Below are 6,000 nucleotides of genomic sequence, written 5' to 3' on the forward strand. Positions count from 1 at the left end.
CTTTTGGTTCCAGGTAGAACTCTTTTGGGTTCCAAAAGAGTTCTACTTGGAACCAAAAAGGGTTCTACCTGGAAGCAAAAAGGTTCTACCTGGAAGCAAAAAGGGTTCACCTATGTGGACAGCCGAAGAACAAGTTTTGGGACCATTTTTTTCTAAGAGTGTATGATGATGACTTTATCGTTTCATTAATATAACCCCAATGATGGTAGTGACAGTCCATTACTGCATATCACTTATTAATAAACCATCCTTTATTCACATCACTTTAATAAAATATTTAAGTTGTGTATATTATATGTTTTTTATTTAATGACTTATTATTTTATTCCTTGTCATCATCTCATCTCTGCTCAAGCAGTATCAGCCAGCCAGCCAGCCAAAGAGTCATCATTCAGGCTAGTAGAATAGCCTAGCTGGCTAGCTGCCTGCTGTCTGATGAAATCACAATTTCAGTAGTTCTTCAAAGTAGATAAAGCATACTTTTAAGACTGCTAAGTAACAACTGTCAGTCAATTAGATGTATTGTCTGGTAGAGACACTTAAGCAACCAGTCTCTATCCCTTTATTACTCTTCCTCTCTGTCTGTCTGTCTGCCGGCCCCACAGGCTTGCCAGGCAAGAACCAAAGAGAACAGGCAGCTGTAGGCGCAATGGACTCTGGCCATTGTAGTTCATTACCAAATTGCCTGTGCTGAACTATGATGTTGGACACATAGAGATAAATAAAGGACTCATCTTTGTATCTGTGCCATTATAGCGTCTGTGATAGCACGGGCAGTGCCATTGAGGCGATCTTAATTTTGAAGTAGTCAACTTTCTTCTTCACGATTGCTTGATCCCTCCTGATGACCCGGTTGGACATCAGGAGAGATCCGCCTATGAGGTTGGAAGTCCCACTCAGTTAACTACATTAAAATGGCGGAAGCCCTCAATGGCACTGCCCATGCTAATATGGCCTTTTGTCCACTAGAGGCCTCTATCATTCTCTATAGTTGGACAATATGTCCCAGGGAGAAATCTCCCAAGAGAAACGGCACATTGAGCGCACAATTCAAATAATTGGTTGGTCAATTACTTATTTAAAAACGGAAAATAACCTGACATTTTGGTTAATCGCTCAGAACTACATACAGTCCCTTCAGAAAGTATTGATACCCCTTGACTACTTCCACATTTTGTTGTGTTACAACCTGCATTCAAAATGGTTTAAATAGATTCATTACTCTCACCTATCTACACACAATACCCCATAATGACGAAGCAAAACATGTTTTTTGAAATTTGATCAAATTTATTGAAAATGAAAACCAGAAATCTCTCATTTACATAAGTATTCACACCCCTGAGTCAATACATGTTAGCATCACATTTGGCAGCGATTACAGCTGTGAGTCTTTCTGGGTAAGTCTTTGCACACCTGGATTGTACCAAATGTGCCTATTATTATTTTGCCATAGATTGTCAAGCAGATTTAAGTCAAAACTGTAATTTGGCCACTCAGGAACATTCAATTTCTTGTTCAGTAAACAACTCCAGTGTAGATTTGGCCTTGTGTTTTTGGTTATTGTCCTGCTGAAAGGTGAATTCATCTTCCAGTGTCTGGTGGAAAGCACAATGAAACATGTTTTCTTCTAGGATTTTGCCTGTGCTTAGCTCCATTCCATTTATTTTTTATCCTGAAAAATTCCCAGTCCCGATCACAAGCATACCCATAACATGATACAGCCACCACTATGCTTGAAAACATGGAGATTGGTGCTCAGGAATGTGTTGTATTGAAATTGCCACAAACATAACACTTTGTATTCAGAACAAAAAGTTAAATGCTTTGCCACATTGTTTTTCAGTATTACTTTGTCTGTACAGGCTTCCTTCTCTTCATTCTGTCAATAAGGTTAGTATTGTGGAGTAACTACAATGTTGTTGATCCATCCTCAGTTTTCTCCTATCACAGCCATTAAACTCTGTAAGAGCGATTTCCTTCCTCTCTGGCAACTGAGTTAGCAAAGACGCCTGTATCTTTGTAGTGACTGAGTGTATTGATACAACATCCAAAGTGTAATTAATAACTTCACCATGCTCAACGTGATATTCAGTGTCAGTTTATTTGTTATTTTTACCAATCTACCAATAGGAGCCCTTCTTTGCGAGGCATTGGAAAACCTACTTGGCCTTTGTGGTTGAATCTGTGTTTGAAAATCACTGCTTGACTGAGGGACCTTACAGATAATTGTAAGTGTGGGGGTACAGATATGAGGTAGTCGTTCAAAGATCATATTAAACTCTATTATTGCATACAGAGTGAGTCCATGCAACTTATTATGTGACTTGTTAAGCACATTTTTACTCCTGAACTTATTTAGGCTTGCCATAACAAAGGGGTTGAATACTTATTGACTCAAGACTGAGCTTTTCATTTTATATTAATTAGCAACAATGTCGGAAAACATAATTCCACTTTGACATTATGGTGTATTACATGTAGGCCAGTGACACAAAATTGAATTTCAATACATTTTAAATGTAGGCTTTAACACAACAACATGTGGAAAAAGTCAAGGGGTGTGAATACTTTCTGAAGGCACCGTATATAGGTTTTTGCATTCAGAACCACACCCATGTGTCAAGGCCACAGAATGCATCATTTAGCCGTACATATCCAGAAGGTCAAGGAAAGGTCAGAGTGGTGTGTGGGTTCTTCAAAGCCTCAGAAAGAGAAGTTGGGGGAAATCCAATAGTTTGCTCATTAGTCCGCTTGGGTGCCATAGATGTATACACTACCTAAATAACATGAGGCCTGTAATGCTTAGCGAAGATCTCATGTCAAGTGCTATTGAAGTAGTGTGGTTGCAGGTTCATCTCCCTCATCTAAAGCCTATAATTGTGGGTGTCGTTATAGGCCACCAAATGCTAACAGTCAGTATTTACAGTAATTTTAGAGGATGACATGAACAAGTGTTTGTGATAAGCACCTCACAATGAGTGACAACTTTTTCTATTTTCAGGTTCCAGTAAGCCCATGAGGGAGATTTTCTCCAGATCTTGTTGATTTCACTGCCCAAAAAGGAGATTAAACATAATTAGCATGGTCACCTTCAAAACTATCATGATACATATCATAGTGGATGCATTCATGGTTTTAGCTTCATGCGGTCTTCCTGTTTTTTTAAAGGAGCGCTCCGTAGGTTTTCCTCCCCTGTGGTACAGGATTTATTAAGTATTCATCAGTATCGGTTGACACACACACACACACACACACACACAGTTTGCCAATTGGAATGCCCTCCTCTTTAATTTTACACTTGAAAAACATAAAACATCCTCCACCTATTTCAGAGCGTGCTTTAGAAATAAATTAGATCTTATGATGGAGCATGGCTGGAATGACTCTGGCCTTTACAACCTCACAACATCAGAGGCACCAAGCACAGTAAATGCCCATGGAAACTAACAGCATATTTCCGAGGTAACCCTAGGATCCCTCTTTGTGGTAGTAATAGACAGCAGACGAAAATATTTCCATGATATTCCATCACTTGTGAAGAATAAGTGGGTTAACAGTAGGGTTCTCTGTAGCCTAGCCTCGGACTGCAAAAACAACTCTTTAGCATGCAGAGGCTTTGATTGCAGACTGTTCAAGTGTTTATCATATGAAATGTTTTATTAATTTCCCAGGCCTGCAAGAATATTGACCCCGGTATTTGTCTAACCTAATCATGTTTATTTTATGTCCTCGTTAAGCGTGTAAATTGGCTTTAATTACTGAGAAGTAGATTTGCATTGTACAGTTGGTTATAGCGGAGATTAGATTTACTGTTGCTTTCGTTGAATTTGTTTACAGTTGTGTGTGTTTACGATCTTATCGGACAGATTCATAGTTAGGAAGCAGATAATTGGTGTTTGTAGAACATAGGCCCACAGGATGTGCAGGTACATTTGGAGATGTCCAAAAAGAGAGGCAAGGAGAAACGCAGGGGAGAAATGCTTTCGCTTACAGAAATATCTGGACTACTATTAAAACCTCTTAAATGTGAAGTCCCCATATTTGTGGACCCTATTTGATTTTTTAAAATTCAATTCAGTCTGGTATGAGAACAGTAGCACCTATCTGCAAATCTATGGTGTCTGCGTAATGTTGAGTATCTTGACTATTGATGTGTGCCTTAAAATACTTGGTGTGACTTACTACCATATATGGGCATACGAATGTGTAAGGGATGGCCGAACGATGACCTCATTTCAAGATGGCTGCTACCTAGTGTTGTGAAGTATAAACACGGAATACGTTGATTCACACCGAAAGCCGGGACTCCACAGATCATGAGGATGTCTCAATTGTCTGCCTGTACCTACCTTTATTGATCACCAGCCCTGAGGGTCAAAATGTTTATTTTACACAACGTTTTCACCAAACACCTTACAAGGTAAGCTTAGATTTGGTCTGAGTTTAAGCTGTAGCTACATGGGGGATATGAAAACACTTGGATATCTCCTTTATGTTTATTTTTATTTATTTAACCTCTATTTATTTAACTAGGCAACTCAGTTAAGAACAAAATGTTATTTTCAATGACGGCCTAGGAACAGTGGGTTAACTGCACCGTGATACCCCATAACACTACCACAATGTTTGAGTGAGGTTGATATGGTAGAAATTGTGTTTTACACTGAACAAATAGCATTTAGGGATTGCAAATATGTAATAGCACTAGAATTATCTAATTTACAGACATATGCCACTTTGGAGAGGTTTAGGGACACTTGGAAACGTCCCGTGACCACACCTGACACCACTTACTAAAACATCTGCTCATTTCTAGTTGTTAGGTTTATCAATCCCATGTTTTTGCTGATATTGCTCACATGTTGTGGAAGCGATCTGATGTGTTTCCAACTCTTGGCATCAAAAATTCACTTATAGCTTGTCAATGAAAGATTACTTTCAAAATGAAAAAAAAAACAAAAAACTGTTATTTTGTGTGTGCTTGATCTTTTGTGTTCTGAACTATGTAACTCCAATCTATCTTCTGATAATTTCCTCATAATCTCCCAGATGTCGTTCCAAATATACCAAGATTTTGCATGTCAGAATCATGTACAGTGGTTTGTCCTTTAAAAGTTGCAGCGTACTGCAGCACAGCTGCATGGTGCTGCAGAATTCTATGGCACGTGTCAGCCATTGTAACCATTAAAGCTAGTTTGTGCTAGTTTGACCACCAGAGGGCATCTTTGAGAAGTATTTGATAGCCTTCAATAGTGGTTGTACTAGTGAATTTAAAACCTTTTTTGTAAGAATATAGTATATGGAACTGATTTTAAGAAATTTTGCTTAATTAATTTGCTTAATATCATGGTGTTTCTATTCCAAGAAAAACGAAAAACCCTCAGGGTTTCCGTTAGGATGGAACGGAAAATATGGAGCAGTACAACGTGATGGTCGGGAGTAGACTACAGTACTAAGAGCATACCATTTCCACACCATAATTGTATAATTGTAGTCTAACCAATATCCTAATGGAGATTTAGTGAAAATAATAATCTCATTGATTTTGCCCAATACAGTTATTTCTGTTTTTAGAGGGAGAGAAATGCTGGGCCAATTGTGCGCCGCCCTATGGGACTCCCAATCATGGTCAAATGTGATACATAATAATAATAATAATATTTTTTGTTCTTTATTTGTTTTGTCTTTTCTGGTTGATTAAACTGAAATTGCAACCAATTATGGCCGGTTGTGATACAGCCAACCTAAATAAGAAATACATTTCACGATAGAATTCTTCCCCTACCCTCCTTCTAGGCAAGTCTATTGTCCAGCTACCTGCTAATAGCCATAATGGCACTGTACAACGTGACCATATGTGTTTGATAGAGTGTTCTCCAGTAAGCAACAATTTGTTTACCTTCATTAGAAAACTTTGTTGGAGCCCACACGCAGCTTTATGTAGGTGCCGAGGCTATACGAGTGTGCCATCTGTCACGTCCTGACCAGTATAAAGGT

This window comes from Salmo trutta, chromosome 3, assembly GCF_901001165.1.
Source record: "Salmo trutta chromosome 3, fSalTru1.1, whole genome shotgun sequence".
In the NCBI taxonomy this organism is placed as follows: domain Eukaryota; kingdom Metazoa; phylum Chordata; class Actinopteri; order Salmoniformes; family Salmonidae; genus Salmo; species Salmo trutta.